Source organism: Cervus elaphus, chromosome 9 (genome assembly GCF_910594005.1).
Source record: "Cervus elaphus chromosome 9, mCerEla1.1, whole genome shotgun sequence".
Classification (NCBI taxonomy): domain Eukaryota; kingdom Metazoa; phylum Chordata; class Mammalia; order Artiodactyla; family Cervidae; genus Cervus; species Cervus elaphus.
In genome coordinates this window covers 39,348,074-39,372,245 of record NC_057823.1, presented here as the reverse complement: position 1 = coordinate 39,372,245, position 24,172 = coordinate 39,348,074, and the positions used below count along the sequence as shown (strand labels likewise).

Here is a 24,172-nt window from a genome sequence, read left to right as displayed (position 1 = left end):
AAATGTTCATTATAAGACAAGTGAAATAGAGGTGAGAATGAGTGAGGAAGATCTGAAGAAGAAGAGATTATCATGACTGTATGTAATTGGAGAATAATGAAAGAAATATTATTTATTGAAATAATGGTCATTGAAAGGTGTGTATATTATTACTTATTTGTTAGCACTTTCACTGTTTATTGGGTTGCCCAGAACTTTGTATGGATTTTCCCAAATGAACTTTTTGGCCAACCCACTATTATGGATTGTATGTTTCAGTCTTTCATAAGAACTGGCATAAGTGCCTATCTCTAGTACATGTCTACAGAATTTTGAGGCATTTGAGTTGGATTTTAACACACAACACACGCACATACATACATAAAATCTGTTAATTTATTACAATGTTTCCAAAGAGTCATTTCATTTCACACATTTTCACCAGAAAATAACATAAACGTAACAATTAAGTGTTGAATTGACTGGTATATTAAATATGCTCTGCAATTTAGTAGCTGTTTAACCTCGGGCAAGTTACTTAATCCTTATGAATTTCAGTTTCTTCATCTGTAAAATAGGAATAGTATTATCTGCCTCACAGGGCTCTAAGGAAGATCAAATACTCATTGTTTGTGAAGTACATCATGCTCTATAAATGCTGTCCGCTGCCATCTTCATCATCATCACTAAAAATTTTTTGGGGCTAATGAATAAATAAAGCTCTTTGTTTTAAACCAAAACTGTTACCAACTTTATTTCTTAAGGAAATTAACCTTTCCTCTTTTCTTTCAATCTTTCTCCCTCTTATTTCTTGATCGTGTTTTTCATATGTATGCTTAGTGGGCATAGGGAGGTAAAGGATAGCCTGGAAAGTCCTTTATTTTTTTTCCCCCCTGTGAACTAAGGAAAACATTCCTTTAGGTTTAGGGTAATAATCTGGAGCTCACTGGTATGGACTGGACTGCTCCATAAGGGAAAACACACCTATACATTCTCACACACAAGTATATGTTCTCCAGTGTACCTTCACTTTATTTCTCATGACTCTTGTGTGTGAAATCTGAGTAGCTATGTGAAATTTACAGGTTGGAAGGGTACTGTTTTTGACCCCTCTACTGGATATCCTTTAAGCATCATCACGTTGGCAGTGATGAACTTTGGGATGCTTGACTTTGGGTTGCTTGAGTCTTCCCGGCTTCTTTGTTATGTCTTCAAAATGTGTCTGTGTCCGTTATATTTTTAGGCAGTAGACATGAATGAGTAATGCTTCAAGTAAAAGAGTCATGTTTTTAATTCATATTATTGAGGAAATCCATACCTATGTGAGAGCCAGCTCATTTGAGACAGAGGCTTGATTGAGCACATTTGTATTTTTCTGTTTGCTGCTGTTTTGAGATTTTGAATGGACATTTGATTACCCTTAGGCTAGGTTGTAAAGAAGCCTCCTGCCAATGCAGGAGACCTAAGAGATGCTGGTTTGATCCCTGGGTCAGGAAGATCCCCTGGAGGAGGGCATGGCAACCCACTCCAGTATTCCTGCCTGGAGAATCCCATGGAGCCTGGTGGGCTACAGTCCGTAGGTTACAGAGTCGAACACGACTGAAGTGACTTAGCACTCACACGTGCATGACTTGTATGGCTAGAGAACCATTTTCATTAACAGGGACTTGGGAAGAGAACTGCAGCACGCAGGTATACAAGATATTTTCTTTTTGTTTGCAGATTTAAGTGAACCTCTTTGTCTGTATTGCCTGTCTCTCCTGTGGCAGTTTTATGGGTTTAGCCCCTATTCCTTATACTTTGTAAACAGTAGACACGTAATGGGATGTACAGTTATGATCAACCTGGATGGAAACACGCCCTCTCCACGGGATGTGTGCCCCATCCCTGAAGGGCCAGAGAACCACCACACCGCTGTGCCCTTCATGAACTGATGCTGGGAGGCTTTACTTTTTCTCCGTGTTTCTATGATCTGTCATTCTGTTCTTTGTACTCTTGTTATATCTGATTCCTTGATGTTAATTTTTATATAACTCTGGTTATTAAGGACACACACTCCTCTTCCCCCAAACATTTGGTCTCTTCTGAAACGAGAATTTGGAAATTCTAGACAGGTTAGAATATTAGGTTAAAGGAACACGAGTATGGAATGTGTTTTAAAAACCAGATTGGTTAAAGGAAGGGAGAACTTTTATTAAAAGGAAGATTGAAAGTTATCACTGGTTAGTGTATGATGCAGAGTATCGTGAAGGACAAAGTTGTCGTGCTTAAGAAATTGTCATTTTTTTAAAAACAGGAAACAGGTAAAATTCTTTCATATGTATGCTTTATAGTGTAGTTATTTTGAAAGTACACATTATTAAAATAATTCTGAGAGGATTAGAGTCAGTGCAAATTGTAAGAGAATATTTTGATAGTATTTACTTTTAAGCTGCTAAACTGAAAACTTACTGTAATGTAATTCAGTGTAAAGTGTGGTTTCTAAGAATCTCTCTCTTCTCCTTCCCTCCCAACATACACATGAAAAGGGTAGCCTGCAGTGAAGGTTTAATTGCTATCACTTTAGATAACATTGTTGTACTGACCTCCTTTCTCTTAGAACATTTCTGTCTCAAGGCTTTCCTGTTTTGCTACTAATTTTATCATGGAAACTGGATGATGTTAGCTTTTCTTATAGTACGTTGATATATATTCTAGTCGTTTTCAGTTAATTTTCATAGTGTTTGTCTACTGATTTAGCAAAGGAAGATTATTTTCCTATTCCACACATAGCTCAAAACAAGTTTTCTGAGTTTTTTGGCTTTTGTTTTTTTTTGGTTTATTTCATTAGGGGGCAGTAGAGCTCTTTGCTTACCTAATCTCTGGCACTCAAAATGTTATTTGAAATAACATTCAAAGTAATTTGTGAAGTCAGTAGTTGTGGGAAATGCTAAGTGTTTACATTTCTAATCTGTATATAACAATAGAGTTCTCTTGTTTCCATCAACAAAATTAGTGCCTGTTAATCAGATATGTACAGAACAAATAAATGAAATCATTATGATTTCAATGTTTGCTAATTTATTTGTGATCATTTGCCAAAATGAAATTTATTAAAACGCCTTCCACACTGTTGATTTTTTGGTTACCTTCTGTCACTTGTATTAATTTCTTTATGAGAGAAGAGAATACAATATTCCCAAAGATAGTTGAATGGCTGTGTTAGATTAGAGAATAACTAATTCCAGACTAGTCATAGACAGTTGAAATTTCTTTGTTTATAGAGAATAGCAATTTATACGTAACAGATCTGGTAATTTTGAATGGCATCAACACTTTAACTTTGAATATCCTAAAAACACTAAAATATTTGAATTTTACTGTTAATCTTTCATTTTCCTCATTAAATTTGCTGTTGAGAACAATCATATTTTGTTAATACAGCAATTCTAAATTCTTTTTGTACATCTCTTAAGAAAGAATTCTTGTGTTTCATTCTTTTTTTCTTCTTTATTTTGAAACAGCTGAGATAAAATCTTGACAAGAAAGCTTTCTAGACTTTATCTAACTGTTCAGTTGGTTTGTGCTCATGTTGTAGAAGGTTAATTATGATCTCCAGTAAACTTAGGACTTTTAATACTAATTTTAAAAATTAGAGGTCTTCATTCTTATTTGCAAAATGTATGACAAATTCTATTTAGATTGAGAAAAGGGGGAAAAGCCTTTTTTTAGTGCTTACTCTATGCAGAGATGGGCTTACCTCTTTTAATATTTAAAACATGTCTTCCAGGTATAAATTCTTATTATTATCTGTATTTTATAGATAGATGGAGAAATGGAAACATGTATAATTAATTTATTTTCCTAGATTATTCCTAACTAATAAACAAGGCTTCCCTACTTAGTAACTCAGTCAGTAAAGTATCCGCCTGCAATGCAGGAGACCTGGGTTCAATCCCTGGGTTGGGAAGATCCCCTGGAGAAGGAAATGGCAACCTACTTCAGTATCCTTGCCTGGAAAATTTCTCGGACAGAGGAGCCTGGCGGGCTCTAGTCCATGGGGTCACAAAGAGTTGGACATGACGGAGTGACTAACACACAATAAACAAAGTTGGGATTTGAAGTCAGGCAGTTTTATTTCTGAGTCTTATGCTATACTTATTGCTAGGATACTGTATCATTTTGCTTATTTAATAATTTAACACTTATCCTGTAATATGTGTATATGTTTCAGGGTGTTGAGAGCTTTTCTAAAGTGCAATGATTGTTTTATTATTGTTGTTCTTCATAAAAGTATAGTTATGTGGATTCTAAATTTCCTTTGCATTTTCTTATTTGATTAAGTTGGAACAATCATATACTTAAGTCAAAGGAAGACACTAATATATTCCTTTATATAGTAAGTAAGGTTGTATGTTTTGATGTTATCCCAGTCAGTAGAGGCTGTAGTTATTGACAGACCTTATTGTAAGGGCTGTATGACATCATTGATGTTGATGTGTTATGAACAAAGAAATAGGGTATGTCATTAAAAACACATCCTTAGCTCTGTATATGACACATTTTTCAGTAAGAGAAAAGCATATGTGGTTCAAATCGTGAGCTCTTTGTATTAGAACTTTAAAGTATTTTGCTTTCCTTAAGGACAGTGTTCATAGTGACTGATTCTGGAGGACCTTCAGATTTTTCTGAGCTGCTTTGATGAGCAGGTCTAAATTTTACAAATGCTGTATTTTTATTAATCTAATATCTGTATAGTGAATATGTTTCAACATATTCTCTTGATAATTTAAGTTCATTTTTCTCTGTTACAGTAGCTATACATATATTTATAATGGATATTTTGGAAAATATAGGAAAAAAGCCAGTTAAAATCATGTATAATTCTAGAACCCACTTCACTTTTCACCCATAGGCTTGTTATGTTTTGCTGTATGACCTTCCAGCTGCTCTTTCTTGTACCTTTGTTATGAGTGATTTTTTTAAAAATAGTGATGTTTGCTTTTGGTTTGGGAGAAAGAATTGAAGTTTTGTTATTACTCCTCAATACTAGATGTGGTATGAGAAGATAATCTCTTTCATCAGTCAGAATTTTTTTCCCTTTTATACAGTATACTATCTTATGATCTGAAAAGTTACTCTGTAAAGTCTTGGGTTTTTTACTCACTGATTCTGATCAGAAATTTATAAAATGAGCTTTGTCTAATGAGCAGGTCTGTGTCAAGATACTAACTTTTATTTGTGTCATTTGGGATGGTTTTATTCAGGGTTCAGAAAAATTTTGAGATTGGTCAGTGGTTTTACTTTTGAAATGAAATGATTGATGAATATTGCTTATCTCTTTAAAAGATTTTTTGGGTCTTTTTTAATTACCTAAGTTATAAATGTTTATTGTGAAAATTTTAGAGATATAGAAAGAAAAACTCAGATTTACCATGACTATGCAGACATCTTTTATTTCAGTGTTTGTTCAGTAGAACTTTCTTTTGAAAGTCTTCTTTTATTTTATTTTTTGTCTTCTTTGATTTTATATTCTGCTTTTTTCGCTTAACTCTGTAACAGATCTTTTCCATATTCAAATGAATGAATGAATGAATAAAGCATCTTTGGAATTTACGGTTATTCTTCAGGAGTATAATTACTGGGTGAAGGGTGTAAACAAAAAAAAAGATCTGACTATAGTTAGATAATAGGCTTTTCATAATCATTCTAGGAACATTTTAGTTTGCCTTTGAGGGATTTAAAATCTTCTAGAGAAAGGTATAACATTACTATCTCAAAAATAAGTTCTTTGATAACTAGTTAATAATTATACTTTGGGTAATTTTAGGAAAACAGTGAAAACCCAGGTATTTTTATAATATTATAGAGCCCTCTCATTTATAATTTCTTTATTCTAATAGTGTACACATTAAACAAGCTTTTGTTATATGTGTTCTACATTATTAAAGAACATGTGGAAGCAATCTTATAAAATATTCTAGCAGCTAGCTTAGAGAAAATAAAACAGCCCCTATTTGGTAGACAATTGCACATATACTTTGGAAAAAAAAAGCCTAGTTCTTTGGAGTCATATTTACTTATTTAAGTATTTCTAAGACTTTGTGGCTGTGGTTTTCTGATTCTTAATTTTGTTTTCTATCCTTTTTCATTGTAATGAATTTCTCAATGATAGTATCCTTTAAGTTGTCATGTTTTCTAAATGAGAGCAATACAAAAGTGTCTTTCCTCAATTTAGTGGGTTTTTATTTTTTTATTTTTTGGTTTATTTTTAAGTTTCCTGATTAATATGACTTTCTGAAAGATCATTAGTATTCAAGTATATTGAAGTGTTCACATCATATGTGTATAAAGTCCTTGATATCACAAAATGAACCCCTTTGATGTAGGTGAAGAGTGTGTATGTGTAAGCCTTTATCTGTATTTTAGGCTGCCTCATGGAAAGTGCACGTTTATCCATAATAAGACTTTCTAAGCTAGCAAAAATATTGTTTTAGACACTATATATCTTTGAGTGAAAACAAAGTATTAATACAAAGAGTATGATGGTAGTTAGATTAAAAATGTCTTGTAGGAGTAAATCCTTTTTTTAAAAAATACCCCATTCATGCATTTCATAATTTTAAAAAATCATCTTTTTACTGAAATTCTTTTCAAAAATTTTGTGAAATTCCAAAGTAGGGAGACAAATAGTATCACCCTCACTTGCCTTTCTTAGCTTCTGAACTTCTTTATTTTTTGAAATCCAGTGGCAATTGATAATTGTAGAATTCCTCAAATATAGTATATTTGAGTACCTTTAAATTTTCTTTAAAATATTTTTATGGATTAGAAATAATACTAATGTAAATGAGTGGCTTAAGTATTTTGAAATAAAAGTGTTAACAATGAATTAGACATCTAAACAAATAAAATGCTGGTAAGTTCAGTAAGTTAAATAAGCACACGTCTAAAATATCTCAAATTCAATTCAAGAAACACTTATTAAACACATTTATTATGCATGGGATAGGCCTAGTGGTAAAGAATCTGCCTGCCAATTCAGGAGAAAGCAGGAGACATCGGTTCGATTCCTGGGTTGGAAAGATCCCTGGAGGAGGAAATGGCAACCCGCTCCAGTATTCTTGCCTGGGAAATCCCATGGACACAGGAGCCTGGTGTCTTAGAGTCCATGGTGTCACAAAGAGTTGGACACGACTGAGCGCCAGAACGCATACACACACATGCTTGGGATACTTGGCAAGGTATTTTTGATATAGACAGGTTTTACTTTCCATCGTGGGGCTTATGGTCTAAAAGGGAATACATGTTCTAAGCCTGTAAATGTAAGTTTAGTGATTGTTACAAAGAGGAAATACTGAAACTGTGGAAACTGACAGCAAGGAGTTGGAGACTGCACCAGAAAGGGGAGTTTGAGGGGGAGGAAGAGCAGCTGAAAAAGGAGAGAGCCTTAGCTTTTGAGCTTGCTGAGTGTGAGATAGCTGAGAGATTCAGCTAGAGATTTTTGGATGGCAGTTGGTGAGGTAGGGGGCGGGTTATACACCAGAAATTGAGCCTTGGAAATCATTGAGGTTTTGATTATAATTTCAGTTAAGAGATGGAAGAGCTTAGTCGCCTCGGGAAGGAGTATAGAACCTTATGAATTCCCAAATTTAAAAGGCAAATAGAGCTGGAGGAGCTTTTCACAGTGATTGGGAAAGGAGCAGCCAGCAACTGAAGGGAGAGAGCATTTCCTGGAGGGCGAATTACTTTACATGGTGTAATAGGTAAAAGAGAGAATTAAAGTTACTAATTTAACCCTCACAGCTGGGAATTAGGCACTAATATTTTTCCTAGTTTGTAGATTGAGAACCTAGTCTCAGTGGTTAAATATCTTTCCCTAGATTGGAGACCAGGTTCGATCCCTGAGTTGGGAAGATCGCCTGGTGAAGGGAATGGCTACCCACTCCAGTATCCTTCCCTGAAGAATTCCATGGACAGAGGAGCATGGCAGGCTACAGGCCACAGGGTCACAAAGAGTCGGACACGACTGAACCACTGACTCTTTCAGATTGGATTTTAAAAAGTGATGTAGGCAAGATTTGAACTTAGGTTCTCCTGCCACAATAGCCTGAACTTAAAGTCACCACATGGTAGTTAAAAAAAAAAAATGAATTTAGCGTCATGGGGGTCACTGGTGATCACTGTGTGGGGCAGGAGAAGGAGGTGTTTCAAGATGGAAGGCGGTATTGAATACTATTCAGAGGTCGGGAAAGAGAAGAGCAGACATCTGTGTGACTGTTGGATTTGATTAGATGGACTTCGCTGATAACCTGGACAATTGTAATCTCAGTAACAATTGAGAGGGAAAAGAATCCTGACTGGAATAAATTGAGGAAAGAAAATGAGGTAAGAAAGTGAAAGCAAAATAGAATAGTCAGTCAATGTAGAGGAATGTGGATTCAGTGGCTGAAGATACTAGAGAAGGTTTGTATGCCAGTGCCACATCCATTGGGGAAAAAATTGATGCTGCTGGACAGAGAAAGGTATGAGTTTCTTAAGAAAGGGAGAAGATAAGAGGGCCAGAGCACAAATGAAACCGTTGGACTGTGATGAGAGTAGGAACATACTATTTGTTGTAACAGCAAAAAACACAGAATGGACCAGGTAGGTCGTTTTGGTGGTAGAAGAGAAAGCTGTAACTGACTGCTTCTGTTTTCTGAATGTAGTTATTTGTTCGGGGAGCAGATAGGTCTTCGAGTTTTGAGAACAGAGGAAAAAGTATGAAGTAGTTATTTTGGATATTGGGAAAATGAACACCCTAGTTATTTTAGACTATTTCACTGTTACTGACCAGTGCTCATTGCCCATTTGAGCTTTGTGACCACGAATTTGAAACGAGAACTGTTGAAAGGGTATATATTTTCTTTCATCCATTTTTCGTTGCTCTAGTGCAGATGTGAAGTAGGTAGACATTTAGGTTTAATCAGGGTTTCATCTTTGCCAAGTATATCAGATGAAGAGAGAAAGGGACAAAGGATTGACTTTGCATACAAGGGAGTGATTTTGGTGATGGACCACAGATTCTAAATCAGGTCAGTTGGAAAGTGAGGATATAGTGTCTGTTGGGAGTGGCATGGTGGCTAGTGAGAAACTGACCGATGATAGAACTGGAACCCGTGCCGCACCCTCGTTAGAGTCATTTGTGGTTCAGAGGACCCTCAGACGCCTTAGTTCCAGGATCACTCAGGAGTTTTGTGTTTGAATCTTCAGACCTCTTGACTTGGTCAGGTGTATAGCTTATTCTTTAAAATGGAGAACATAAATGTGAAGGCTGCTGTCTGGTCTCTGAACTTTGTCCCCTGCATCAACTTGGAAACTGAAGTGGTCTAAATACAAGATTTATTCCATATCATAGGAGTTCTTAATGTGTGACTAGTGGCTACTACTTGATCTGTTACTTCTTTGGTTGATGATATACCCAGTCTGGTGGAAAATACTGGAGTAGTTCATAGTGAACCCTCTCTTCCATGATACTATACCTGGAAATCAGTTAAAATGTAAACTTTTTTTTTTTTACTCTTAGGTAAATATTAACTACATCTTTGATGGCTTTCTGAATTGCTCTTTGAAAGCTAATATTCTGATTTTGGCATGGTATGTAAATTTTAGATTCAAGAAGACAAAGTAAAGATGACTAGATTATTTTCTTATGAGTAATTTGCATTTTTGAATGTTGAATTCAGGCCTAATAATTTTGACAGAAGAGGAACTGGCAAACACTTTCCTGGCCTAGTTTAAATGAGATTTTAAGCATGTTTGGTGTTAGGTATCATATAAAAGCTGAAGTTTATATATCTTGAATATGTTATGCAAATTGTATTTCTTTCAGATTTCTTTCTTTGTATGAGAATTATTAAGGGGAAATTAAACTTTTTTTTTCCAGTTTTCCATGATTTTTTTTTAAAATTAATTAATTAATTAATTATTATTATTTTTTATTTATTTATTTTTATTAGTTGGAGGGAAGTTAAACTTTTATGAAGAGGAAGAATCAATTTTACTGTATAATACATTTCTCAGAACAAATTATTGGGCACTATTGGCTGTTTTTATGGTATTTGGAAAAGTGAAGATTTTTCTAATAAGTTCACATATAAAATTCTTTATATGTTATTACTTTCTGAACTTTTCAACTGTCTTTAATATTTATCTAAAATTACTAATCTTTTGAATAAATCTCATATTTGTATATGAAGTACTTTAAGGATTTAATTAAATCCCCAAATTTTGTATCACCTGACTACTTACTTGGAAATGTTGCCATTTCAAAATGCCTAATGATTGTGAATCTGATTTGGCTATTTTCTTGTTAGTTTTTAACATTAACTCAGCATCATGAGTTCTCTGTTTTAATTCTAGAGCTGGATGGTGTTTTTGAGGATCTGAAGGTAGTTGTTCAGTTAGTGCACGGAAAATAGCCAGTTTCAATCACCACATCATTTAATCGAGAATGGTGTCCATAGGCAGTGGGAACATATAACAACTAGGGCCACAGATGGAATAGGGTTGGTAGAGCACTTATTGTGTCACTTATCTCACCTCCTGCTACTAGCAAAAACAAAGAGAATTAATATAATCTACTTTTTACAAACCTTGATAATTTGCTTGTTTCAGGAAGGTTTTGATCCCCATGTCTAATTAATGAAGTAACATATACACCGTTTTTAAAACATCATATTAAGCTTTAAAAAATTTTTTTGTTGATGTTAATCTGGAGTTTATGTAAAATTTACTTATACTCTATAACTGTGCTATTAAAACATCAGTGAAACTCTGTATATTTTTTGTTGTTATTGTTGTCATTAGTTAACCAAAACATATAGCTGACAAATTATACATAATGGGTGAAGATGAAATGTAATAACAAGTAAATGTATAGAAAGAAATTCTTACTTATTAATTTCATCTTTAAAGGGCAATTTTATCCAAACTCATTTTAGGGAATTTTAGTTTTATCTCTTTTTTATTCCTTTGTATTTTGCTAGATTTACATGAGTAATTTATATTGTAGAAAAATCAGAAAATGTAAGAAAATAAAATTCATCTATAATTCTATCTAAAGATAATAATTTTGAATGACATACTTAATTGGCATATAGCTTTCTAAATCTATCAATTATAAATTAGTTTCCCCCCGCCATGAAATATTACATTATAAATATCTTTGTCAATAGATGAATTTTTTAAATGGCTGTGGAATATTCTATTTTTTGGTAAATATGGTTTATTTTTTCTAGTAATTATTTAGCAATATATTTGCTTTAAAGCCATGTCTAAGCCAGTTGACAGATACTAATATATTGACTGAAGTGAGGGAAGTAGATCATAGAAATGCTATCCATGTATTAGAGAAGATTTTAGTAGCTGCTGGAGTATTTATATTGCAGGATAAACTGTTTTTTCTAATAATCATGTTTCAACATATAGTTTAAACATATAGTGCCTTTTAAAATTGTCTATGTGTGATTACTAACTGATGATGTTCTCAAATGAAGAGAATTTGCTCCCTCCTTTCCTTTCTTTCAGTCTGAATTTGGCAATAAGGAGTTCATGATCCGAGCCACAGTCAGCTCCCGGTCTTGTTTTTGCTGACTGTATAGAGCTTCTCCATCTTTGGCTGCAAAGAATATAATCAGTCTGATTTTGGTGTCGACCATCTGGTGATGTCCATGTGTAGAGTCTTCTCTTGTGTTGTTGGAAGAGGGTGTTTGCTATGACCAGTGCGTTCTCTTGGCAAAAGTCTATTAGCCTTTGCCCTGCTTCATTCTGTACTCCAAGGCCAAATTTGCCTGTTACTCCAGGTGTTTCTTGACTTCCTACTTTTGCATTCCAGTCCCCTATAATGAAAAGGACATCTTTTTTGGGTGTTAGTTCTAGAAGGTCTTATAGGTCTTCATAGAACTGTTCAACTTCAGCTTCTTCAGCATTACTGATCAGGGCATAGACTTGAATTACCATGATATTGAATGATTTGCCTTGGAAATGAACAGGGATCATTCTGTCATTTTTGAGATTGCATCCAAGTACTGCATTTCGGACTCTTGTTGACTGTGATGGCTACGCCATTTCTTCTAAGGGATTCCTGCCCACAGTAGTAGATATAATGGTCATCTGAGTTAAATTCACCCATTCCAGTCCATCTTAGTTTACTGATTCCTAGAATGTTGATGTTCACTCTTGCCATCTCCTGTTTGACCACTTCCAATTTGCCTTGATTCATGGACCTAACATTCCAGGTTCCTATGCAATATTGCTCTTTACAGCATCGAACCCTGCTTCCATCACCAGTCACATCCACAACTGGGTATTGTTTTTGCGTTGGCTCCATCCTTTCATTCTTTCTGGAGTTATTTCTCCACTGATCTCCAGTAGCATATTGGGCACCTGCCGACCTGGGGAGTTCATCTTTCAGTGTCCTATTTTTTGCCTTTTCATACTGTTCATGGGGTCCTCAAGGCAAGAATACTGAAGTGGTTTGCCATTCCCTCCTCCAGTGGACCACATTCTGTCAGACCTCTCCACCACGACCCGGCAGTCTTGGGTGGCCCCACACGGCATGGCTTAGTTTCATTGAGTTAGACGAGACTGTGGTCCTGTGATCAGATTGGCTAGTTGTCTGTGATTGTAGTTTCAGTCTGTCTGCCCTCTGATCCCTTCTCTCAGGGCCTACCGTCTTACTTGGGTTTCTCTTACTTTGGACTTGGGGGTCTCTTTTCATGGCTGCTCCAGCAAAGCACAGACGCTGCTCCTTACCTCTGATGCGGGGTAGCTCCTCTCGGCCGCACTTCTGTGCAGTCGCATGAAATTAAAAAGATTCTTACTCCTTGGAAGGAAAGTTATGACCAACCTAGACAGCATATTAAAAAGCAGAGACATTACTTTGCCAACAAAGGTCCGTCTAGTCAAGGCTATAGTTTTTCCAGTGGTCATGTATGGATGTGAGAGTTGGACTATAAAGAAAGCTGAGCACCAAAGAATTGATGCTTTTGAACTGTGGTGTTGGAGAAGACTCATGAGAGTCCCTTGGACTGACAGGAGGTCTAACCAGTCCATCCTAAAGGAGATCAGTCCTGGGTGTTCATTAGAAGGACTGATGTTGAAGCTGGAACTCCAATACTTTGACCACCAGATGGGAAGAGCTGACTCATTGGAAAAGACCCTGATGCTGGGAGGGATTGGGGGCAGGAGGCGAAGGGGACAACAGAGGAAGGGATGGTTGGACGGCATCACCGACTCGATGGACATGGGTTTGGGTAGACTCTGGGAGTTTGTGATGGACAGGGAGGCCTGGCGTGTTGTGGTTCATGGGGTCACAAGAGTCGGACATGACTGGGTGACTGAACTGAACTGAACCTCCTTTCTTTCCCCATTCCCCTTTTTTCTTTCTTTCTTTTCTTTTTTTTTAATAAACAAGCAAAAGTGCAGTTTCTTTCAGAGTTACTCCATTTTATCTCAAGGAGTTCCAACCTATCCATCTTTAAAGGGCAATTTTATCCAAACTTAAAATACTGCCACTTCTTTGGTAAAGGCAATATAATAAAAGCTCCCAAAATAACCCTTTAATAACTTTCAGCAATAAAACAAATAGAATTATTCATATGCAACTTTATTTATAGAATGAGCAAAGGCTGATGGAATTTTCCAGCAAAAAGAGATCTTAGGTGGATTTGGCAATGGATTCTTAGATATAATACCAAAAGCGCAAATGACAAAATAGGTAAATTGGACTTCATCAGAATTAAAAACTTGTGTGTCAAAGGACATTATGAAGAAAAAGGAAAGGTAACCTAAAGAATGAGATAAAATATTTGCAAATTATATATCTGATAAGGAATTTCTATTTAGAATATGTGAAGAACTCCTAAAACTTACCAACAAAAAGATAAAACAACTCAAAGAATGAGTAAAGGACTTGCATAGACATTTCTCCAAAATAGGTATACTGATTGCCAATATGCACATGAAAAGATACTCAACATCATTAGTCACTAGGGATACACAAAACAATGAGATATCACTTGACACCCATTAGGATGGCTTTAACTAAAACAATAAAATAAGTGTTGGTGAGGATATGGAGAAATTAGGACCCTCATATATCACTGGTGGAAATGTAAAGTGGTGCAGCCACTATGGCAAATAGTTTGTTACTTCCTCAGAAATTTAAACATAGAATTATCAAATGACTCAGCAATTTCACTCCTAGATATATACCCAGAAGAAGTGAAAACAAAGACTCAAATAAGTACATCTATATACATGTTTATAGTAGTACATAATAGCAGCCCAAAAGGTGGAAACAACTTAAATATGCCCATCAATGGATGAATGGATAAACAGGTAGTATATACATAAATGGAGTATTATTAGCCATAAAAAGAAATGAAGTTCTGATTCATGCTACAATATATATGTACCTTAAAAATCTTTTTCTTAGGGGAAGAAAAGCCACTGACTTGTATACTTTAAATGGATTAAAATAGTACATTTTAGAGAGAGAAAGGCTGACTAGGAATATTTTAACCCTCCCAGTTTACTGATCAGAAGACTCAGGCCCAGTGAGGTTAAGTGATTTATCACTTGATTATTGGCATAGCCAGATAAGACCCTAGTCTGACAGAATGGGGGGAACAGAAGATTTAAAGTGAGATGATTGAGTTTAAATTCTTAGACTGTGGGCAAAAATCAGAGTTCTTCTGCAGTAAATTGCTCAATTTGAACATGTGGTTGGTAATACCTGCCTCTTAAGATTATTGATAGGATTACATGAGGTATCTGTGAAATGCCTATTAGAATGACTGTCACATAGTAGGAACTTAGTGTAATTGAATTTGAATTTGAAGTGCTATAGTTTAATATTGTATAAAGAACATAAGTTATTCTGGAAAATATTTTTAGGAAAAGATTACTTTAGAAGACAGTTGACACTGGCTTGATGGCTTATATAGTATTTTGCTCTTACTTAAAAAATTGTTCAGTGTTACAATATTCTCCTTTGTGACCAGGCTGTTGGAATTGAGATTGAATTTATCTGTAGCCATCATTTTTTAACAAATTACTGTTTCTTTTCTTTTAATTAGTAGAAAAGATTCCCAAATGAATAAAGAGGAAGAATGCCACTTCCTTAATTACTAATATTACATTATAGGCTACTTGAACTCCCTGTGGGTTTTTTTTTTTTTTTCACCCACAGTGACCTTTTATAGAGTATGTGCTCTGAAGGAACAAGTCCACAGGGGTAGTATGGCATTGTGCCAATTACAAATGTAATTTTCTATTATATTAAACCATCTTTGCTTTTATATCACTATTCTGAATTATAATACTTCGTATTTACTTTGTAGCTTTTAGCTACAAGGCTCAAAGCTCTACAGAGACTCAAAGCACTCTAGTGAGGTAGGCATACTATAATCATCCTTTTTAGTTAAGAAAAGGGGAGGATGATATTATTTGTTACTGCTATAATAACAGAAGAAATAGTCTGCTAAAAATGTGTCACTGGTTATAGGATTTGTTGTTCAGTCACTAAGTCGTATCCGGCTCTTTTGCAACCCCATAGAGTGTAGCCTGCCAGGCTCCTCTGTCCGTGAAATTTCCCAGTCAGTACTGGAGTGGGTTGCCATTTCCTTCTCCAGGAGATCTTCCCAACCCAGGGATCTAACCCACTTCTGCATTTTCAGGTGGATTCTTTATCACTGAGCCACCAGGGAAGCAGTTATAGGATAGTCTTATTTTTAAGAAATGAAAAGTTCTTCTGCCTCATGTAAATAATGTTTAGATTTTTATCTACATTTTACTTGTTTGGGTATTTTCTCTACTTTTCAACTGATTGTACTGTATGTTAACCTTCTTTGACTCTAAAGTATAAGAAAATATGAACACTGTAAGCATGTACCTAAAGTAGTTTGATTGAATGATTTAAATTTATCAAATATTTTGTTGTAGACAGGGAAGTAATTTATAGATTTATTGACAAATTTATATTTAGATATAGCTTGTAGATTTCTTAGCTTTGAGATGGGTATTGTGTATTCACTTATAAGTTAATTATAGTCACCTCCTTAGGTATTTTAGGTTGGCATGCTAATGACTAATACTAATAATAAGACTGCTGCCATTAAGTGTATTTACACTTCTCTTTTATGGTACACATGTCCTTTATGAATTAAGTTCTACCTATAGGACTATTACATAGAATAAGAACAAGTTTAAAAATATGTTTTAAAATGGGATCTAATTAATGGTAATTCCTAAAAAAAAATAAAGATTCCTCATAAGGAAATTTTATTTATTTAAGAAGTACACTCATAAGTTGCTTTGGGTCAGTTCTTATGGATTAGGACCTTTTTGGAGGTTGAGAGGACAACTAATTTCTTCATGATATTATATGAAATTTGCAGGTGGCCAAGATATCTCATTGTCTCTTTTGTAAGTGCTGCCACTTTATATTTTTCTGAATTCTAGATGTTCTAGGTAGATGGAGCTCATCAAAGCTGAGTGTCTTGATGGCTGCAGTGCATAGAGAGTAAGCGCTATGTCTGGTAGTACCACATTTAAACAATTAAGAAGATAATGATAATAGATAACCTTTATTGACTGTTTAATATATGCCAGGTATCCTATGTGCTTTTATACTTTGTCTCATTGGACCCTTGAAATTAATAAACAATAAGTCACGTTTTTTAATTTGCTCAGAAGGACTGAAAATAATGTACAATTTAATAAAGTAGCCACTATGCTTCCACAGTGATTACTTTGTGCCATCTGTCTTTAGTGAGGTCCATGACTAGTGCCTATTCTCATAGTCATTATGGTTTTATCTTTTTCTTAAACATTTTGTTTTGATAGTCATGAAGCTCTCCTGAGGGTAGGTGATTTACCTCTGTTTGCCAAGTGTGAGGGGTGAGAGAATGACCTTGATACAGGATTGCATTGAGAGTTGTTCCTGTTCTTTTCTGGCAGGGCTGTCTGGGTGAAGTACTCACAGTACTCGGAAATCAGGGCATTGCTGGTAGGAAAATAGAGTCTGTACTGGATTTTTCTAGACTATAACTGCTCAGTTGAAGTCCGAGTAGGTAACAGGTTAGCTAATATATTGATTGACTGCTTCTGCTCTTGGGGCAGTCAAGCAGTGTGTGGGGGACCTGGAGGCCTTAGCCTGTCACCTAACCTCAAGCTGCCTTGTTGGTTAACCATATTGTAGAGTACAATGAGAAACCTGTATGTGGGTCAAGAAGCAGCCATTAGAACTGGACATGGACCAACTGACTGGTTCAAAATTGGAAGAGGAGTACGATAAGGCTGTATATCATCACCTTGTTTATTTAACATATGTGCAGAGTACATCATGTGAAATGCCGGGCTGGGTGACTAACAACCTGGAATCAAGATTGCTGGGAGAAATAACAGCAATCTCAGATGTTTAGATAATACCACTGTAATGGCAGAAAGTGAAGAGGAACAAAGAAACTCTTGATGAGGATAAAAGAGGAGAGTGAAAAAGCTGGTTTGAAACTCAGCCTTCAAAAAACTAAGATCATGGCATCTGGTCCTGTCACTTCATGGCAAACAGAAGGGGAAAAAGTGGAAGCAGTGACAGTTTATTTTCTTGGGCTCCAAAATCACTTCAGATGGTGACTGCAGCCATGAAATTAAAAGATGCATACTCCTTGGTAGGAAAGCTATGACAAACCTAGACAGTGTATAAAAAACAGAGACATCACTTTGCTGGCAAAGGTCCATATAGTCAAAGCTGTGTTTTTTCCAGTAGTCATTCATGGATGTGAGAGTTGGACCATAAAGAAGGCTGATTGCTGAAGATTTGATGTTTTTGAATTGTGGTGGTAGAGAAGACTCTTGAGAGTCCCTTGGACTGCAAGGAGATCAAACCAGTCAATCCTAAAGGAAATTAACCTTGAATATTCATTGGAAGGACTGTGCTGAAGCTCCAATACTTTGGCCACCTGATGTAAAGGGCCAACTCATTGGAAAAGACCCTGATGCCTAGAAAGATTGAAGGCAAAAAGAGAAGGGGACGACAGGATGAGATGGTTAGTAAGTCTCACTGACTCAATGGACAGGAATTTGAGCCAACTCTGGGAGATAATGGAGGCCAGAGGAGCCTGGGATCACAAGGACTTGGACATGACCTAGCGACTGAACAATAACAACAAGAAGTATAAACAGCATCATTTTTTTGTCAGTGCCAGAATGTGAGTTAGGCCTTAGGGAACTATTTCAGAAATGTGAAGCAGTAGAAATTATATAATATTTTATCTTTTTTAAAATATCTAATTCTCTCCTATTTAATTGCTGATGAGATGTTGAATTTAGAGCTTGAACCTTATAGTTAGCAGCTTAACGGCAGCCACTTGCACAAAAGTATAAACATTTCCTAACCAGATTGTGTTTACCAATCTGTAGTGTCAGTTGATGGAGGACAAACTTGACCTGTTTACTTGAGAATGCTTTTCACCTCCAATTTTCTTTTTGGGGAAGTTTGGCTTACAAGTAGTTTTAGCTAATTATTGAAACTCTGTGACATAAAATTTCTTTCAGAGAGTTTATAATTAATTTAAGTTACATTAAGCAATTCGTAATTCACGTTGGCCCAAGTCTTTACATTCAAAGAGTGCCTTTATTAACCCACATGGTTTCCCCTAATCCTCATTTCTACAGGTTCTCCTATAAAACTTATTTTTATTTTTTGCATATTAATGTTAAAAAGAGTGATGGATGGTTTCTTCTGTTGTTTTTTTTTTCCTTTTACATATGCAGAGTCTTACGGAGAGATGGGTTTTACAGTCTCTAAGGTCAGTGTAGAAGGTGATGATCTCATAGAGATAAGACTCTAATTTGAGGAGGGAGAGGAAATTCCTTAGGAAAGTACCACATAGACTCTCAACATAACATTTCTTAGTAAGTCAGTTCCAGTCATATTATTTTTCTTCAGAGGTTTGTTGGAACTGTTGGCTGTTTCTTTAGTTGGTCATTTAGATTTGGAGTGCATGTTTGTCTTTTAGCCCTAAAATCACCTTAGCACTTATGAGACGTCAGCATCCATTGACAGGAAACAGAAGATTCACATTTTCCATCTCACACTCACACTAACTCCAGGACTTACCCTTATTCAAGGAATAGTGGACCTAATTGCTTGCATTTTTAAATTGGTATTCTGTCTCTGTTTGCCAAGTGTATAGTTGAAGTTATATAAGTGAATTGTGGTTAAATTCACATAAATATGTCACTGTGTTGTATTAACTGATAACTTGTGTCTGCTTTGTCCATTTTCTATTTTACTAACTTGTGCATTCAGATTCTTCAGGTTCTCTTGTCCTAGAATTTAAAAGTACTACTGTGTACATTAAAGAAGGCCACCTACCTGTTACCAATCTCTTACTGATTTATAGGCTTAAAGCCTGTTAGAAGAGATAAAAGTTTCTTAAACATAAATTCACTGATATTCTATATTTGTCAAATAAGTTTAGTCTTATAAAAATCTTGTAGGTGAACAAATATTCAGTGTGTCCAAATGAAAAATGGAAGGGATAAGATAGTATAGATGATAGGTACTAACTTTAAAATTGACTAGGAGGCATGTGCTGTATTGACCTGCTACTGCTACTGCTAAGTCACTTCAGTCGTGTCCGACTCTGTGCGACCCCATCCCTGGGATTCTCCAGGCAAGAACACTGGAGTGGGTTGCCATTTCCTTCTCCAATGCATGAAAGTGAAAAGTAAAAGTGAAGTCGCTCAGTCATGTCCGACTCTTCGTGACCCCATGGACTGCAGCCTACCAGGCTCCTCCATCCGTGGGATTTTCCAGGCAAGAGTACTGGAGTGGGGTGCCGTAGCCTTCTCTGCTATATTGACCTAGTTGGTGCCAATTTGAAGAATTCTAGTGTGATTCCCTGTTTTCCTTCAAATTGTATTGAGTTGGGTTCTGTTGCTGCAAGCCAAGTTATTTTAATTGAATTTAGATTCAGGCATGACTGTCTCCCATGGCTTCTGTTCTTGTAGGCTCTACTTATGCTGCTTTGTACAGTAGGGGTTTGCCTTTATTTATATTCATAGTATTAATTTTTCATTTTAGGTCATTAAAACATGTCACATTCATTAGTATCATAATTAGAAAATCAATTATCCTCCTAACTTAAGGACCAAAAGATTTGAGAACAACTGTGGTATTTAATTTCTTATATTTTAAAAGGTCTGACTGAAGATTTTAATTTTAATTTTGTCCCCTTGTTAATATTGTTGTAGGGAGGTTTAGTCTTTGTTACTAAATACACACCTTATTAAATCAGTGTGTGTCCTGGGACAAGACATTTTTCTGGATCCTGGTGATTTCTACCATCCAGCTAAAAACTAACTGTTACATTTGATAGATAATAGAGAATAAGGTGGAGGACTTTGGAGTTGGCATTGACATGTAGTAAAAAGATCACAGACTTTGGGATCACACTGTTTACGTTTTGGGGACTAGTTGAAGAATGTTGGGCAGGATACTCACTTGATTGAAACTTAAGTTCTGGTCTGAAAGTTTGGACAGTAATAGCCACCTCCCAAGGCTTTTCTGGAATTGAATACTGTGTGTGTGTTCAGTCGTGCGCTCCTTTGCAACCCCTGGGACTGTGGCCCGCCAGGCTCCTCTGTCCTTGGGATTTCCCAGGCAAGCATACTGGAGTGGGTAGCCGTTTTCTCCTCCAAGAGATCTTCCCAACCCAGGGATCGAATCTGCCTGTTCTTCGTCTCCGGCTTTGGCAGGTGGATTCTTTACCACTGCACCACCTGGGAACCCCTTAAATATGGTAGGAAGTGTAAAAGCATCTATTACAGTACAGCACATTGATATCTTCATTTCTTAAAGAGATCTTTCCAGTTTAGGGCCGGAGAATCAAAATGCCTAGCTCTTTATAAGGCCTTTATCAGCTGTTTATAAGGCCTTTTTATTGTTGAGTTTTGCCCAAAGTGGAACTAGTTGTGAAAGTAGAAAGCATAAAGAAGATAATTCCTTCTTATCCTTTTTTTTTAAAAAAAAAATATTCTTTTTATCTTTGGGGTAAATTTAGGGAGAAAATGTTTAAGGGAAGATTAGGTATATTAGAAGACCTTACTGAATTTTGTTCTTTGGTGCTGGTGACCTTTTGCTAGCAGTTTGAAAGTGAAAAGGGTTAATAAAGCTGTACAGTAAAACAATCTGACTAAAAATAAAGCTGCATACTTAATAGAAAGCCTGCCCCTCTGCTTAAAACTGGGAGAATATAAGTTTGCATGTTTGATGAATGTAGAACTTTCATAAGAGTTGTGACTTTACCTGTTCAATTTTAAAATAAAAAAGTTCAAAGTGTACAGATTTCCAGGTAAGGGTATAAATTATTATGGGAAAGTGTGTATAAAATAGAAATTAGAAGGTTATGGGCAGCCTAATGTTACATCTATAATGAAGATATAAAAAATTAAGTGAAAATATCTTCCAGTTTTGTATTTTTAACCAGAGAAAAGTTATTTTCTGTGACTACTTTTATTTACAAAAAACAGCCACTGACTTGCTTCTAAAAAAATTTAGATTATTTAAGTCCTGTAAGAATTTCATCTGAAATAGTTTTAGCAGCATGCAGTATCAGTAATCATCGTGTGAAGTCAGCATGTTTGGCTCTTCTAAAACTGGTTTGAAATTTGCTTTTGCAGTTTTACCCAGTTACATTGGTGACCTTGACAGACTACCAGTCACAGCAGTGTTCTGTGAAAGAAGTTTCAGTAAACTGTAGTTAATTTAAAATTACTTATGATTGTCACTTAGTCAAGAGAAATTGTTTAACATGGCATTTCCCTCAATTGAAAATACCATAAGCAAAGAAGTAGATTTTAAAAATATTACTGGTGAATTTGCTTCCATAAAACCAGGAGAGTAAAATTGTAATGTTCTGTGGTTGATATAAATAAAATATTTAAACTTAAAATGTTGTAAATTTCAATTTCTCAATAATGTTCTGCAGAAATACTAACCCTTAAAATATACACTAAAACGTACGACTAGGGAACACATTTTTCTTCTAGCCTCAAGTTCTGGGCACTGATAAGAACTTCACAATACACCCATTTCCCTCAACCCCTGGCCTTCTGCTTTTATTATCATACGTTTTTTAAAATATGTTATAGGCCTTTCACTATACTAATATGTTTGTTAAAACAAATAATTATCTTTTACAGAAATTTAAAGTCCCAAATCGGCTTAAGCTATGGAGATTTTTTCTGGGTGGGCCTGGCCCAATCAGCTGTTCACTTTAAAAGCAGAAAAATTCCTCTGGCTGGTAGCTGAAGAGAAATCAGAAAGATCTGAGGTGTATGAAGTACTCTGTGTGTTGTGGATTTGAGGATGGAGACACTGGTGAGAAAGAATGAAGGCAGCCCCTAGGAGAAGAGAGTGTTTTCTGGTTGATAGCAAGGAAACAGGGAACACAGACCATTAGCTACAAGAGCTAGATTCCACCACCAGCCTGAATGAGTGTGGAAGCTCCTTCTTTCCTGGAGCCTCCAGGTAAAAACCCTACCTGCCTGACACCTGATTATACCCAGTGAGAGGCCAACCAAACCTGTCTCAACTACTGACCTGTGGAACTATGAACTAGTTATTGCATCTTGTTTTAAGCCGCTCAGTTTGTGGTAATTAGTTATACTGCAAAAAAGAAAAACAAATATACTTTATAAGGTCTTTTGTCAGTCTGAACATTTCTATGAGGCTCTGTCTTCGCTGTTTCAGACGTCTTAACATGGCATACAGCCCTACTCTGGATTGGATCTTTACCTGAAAGCCATTTCATTATTTGAGAATGGTTTTGTCACCTGGAGGCGCTTGTAGCTTGGCATAGCTTTACTGTTTAACCCAACAAGTCCTCACTCTTTTGGAGATAATAGTTCATTTTTTTTCAAAAGATTTATTTTATTGATTTTTGGCTGTGCTGGGTCTTCATTGCTGCACAAGGGCTTGCTCTAGTTGTGGCGAGCTGGGGCTACTCTCTAGTTGTGGTGTGTGGGCTTCTCATTGCGGTGGCTTCTCTTGTTGTGGAGCACAGGTTCTAGGCACATGGGCTTACAGCAGTTGCAGCATGCAGGCTTATTTGCTCCTAAGCATATGCGATCTTCCCGGACCAGGGATCGAACCCATGTCCCCTGCATTGGTAGGCAGAGTCTTAACCACTAGACCACCAGGGAAGCCCTGAAAGTTCATTCTTTAGTTCATCTCTTTCCTCTCGTGTGTTATGTGCAACGAGAAGCCCAGTGGCACTTTTAGTCATTGAGTTAATTAGGAACATTTCCCATTTTCGAACAACAGTATTTCTAAACTTCTCTCCAAAACAAAACAAGGAACCTCTTTCTTGCAGCTTCCAATCACATTTTAGTACTTTTAAACCCTCACCAACAACCCCCTCTGGGCCTTTGTTGTTATTGTTGTTGTTTAGCCACTCAATTGTGTCTGACTCTCTTGCAACCCCAGGGACTGTATGTAGCCCACCAGGCTCCTGTGTCCATGGGATTCTCCAGGCAAGAATACTGGAGTGGGTTGCCATTTTCTTCTCCAGGGAATCTTCCTGACCCAGGCATTGAACCTGGGTCTCCTGTGTTGGCAGGTGGATCTTTTACACCTAAGCCATGAAGGAAGTCTTCTTGGCCTTTGAGGTTTCCACTAACGCTGTACTCAGTGCCCTGAAGGCTTTAACTCAATCTCCACCTCAATTCAAGAGCAAACATCTGAAGGCAGAAGTGCGTGACATTTTTATGACCTTGACGCAGAAGTCACATAATCATAATTTCTGTTGTTCTCTATTGGTTGAAGCAGTCACAATGTCTGCCAGGTTCAGCAGGGAGGGGTACTGACCACACTTCTGTACGGGTGAAGTGTTGAGGTCATATTGAAAAAGGCCCTTGTTGGGTGAAAGATACTGTGTTTATATTTGGAGAATTAAATCTACCACAGAGCTCAGTATTTTAGCTTGCATTTTAAAATTGCATTTTATTTGATTTGTAATGGTCTTTCAAAATATAATGCTACCAACCCTGTAGCCCATTTCACAATTAAAGATTTATAGGAAAATCTAAAGTTTTATTTATAATAGTCTTATAGTATATCCAATACTGACATCAGCTAATTGGTACATTCTTTAATTAAAAA

The 24,172-nt window shown here is 36.2% G+C and overlaps 1 protein-coding gene across 3 annotated transcripts in view; it reads left to right on the top strand.

Moving 5' to 3' along the window:
• COMMD10 (COMM domain containing 10) overlaps positions 1–24,172 on the top strand; it is a 178,940-nt gene that overhangs the window by 30,043 nt on the left and 124,725 nt on the right. The gene's annotated exons all lie outside the window — the stretch shown is intronic.